This window comes from Aptenodytes forsteri, unplaced genomic scaffold, assembly GCF_000699145.1.
Source record: "Aptenodytes forsteri isolate BGI_AS27 unplaced genomic scaffold, ASM69914v1 Scaffold634, whole genome shotgun sequence".
NCBI classification, from domain to species: domain Eukaryota; kingdom Metazoa; phylum Chordata; class Aves; order Sphenisciformes; family Spheniscidae; genus Aptenodytes; species Aptenodytes forsteri.
Genome location: NW_008793943.1, coordinates 64,581 through 64,864, shown reverse-complemented (window position 1 = coordinate 64,864; position 284 = coordinate 64,581). Strand labels below are relative to the sequence as shown.

The following is a 284-nucleotide window of genomic DNA, read 5'->3' as shown; positions in this document are numbered from 1 at the left end:
CTTCCCACCCCCGCCCCTAAAACCAGTCCTAAAATGCCCCAAGCCCACCCTAAAACACCCCAGTCGTGCTAAGCTTTCCTTAAACACCCAAAATGCGCCCCAAAAAACGCCCCAGCCGTGCTGGACTTTCTGCCAGGAGCATCAAAAGCTGCTCCCTAGATAAAAAAACCCCAAAAAAACAGTTAAATTAGGGAATTTTAACCCAAAAAAGGGCTGGGAGTGGCACGGGATCACGGTGAGGGCCAGGAAGCTCTACGCAGCGCCGGCTCGACCGCCACAGGGTT

General features: G+C 53.5%; 1 protein-coding gene across 1 annotated transcript in view; it reads right to left on the bottom strand.

Annotated features, from left to right (window-relative positions):
- POLA2 (DNA polymerase alpha 2, accessory subunit) overlaps positions 1-284 on the bottom strand; it is a 4,632-nt gene that overhangs the window by 2,651 nt on the left and 1,697 nt on the right. The window lies entirely within an intron of this gene.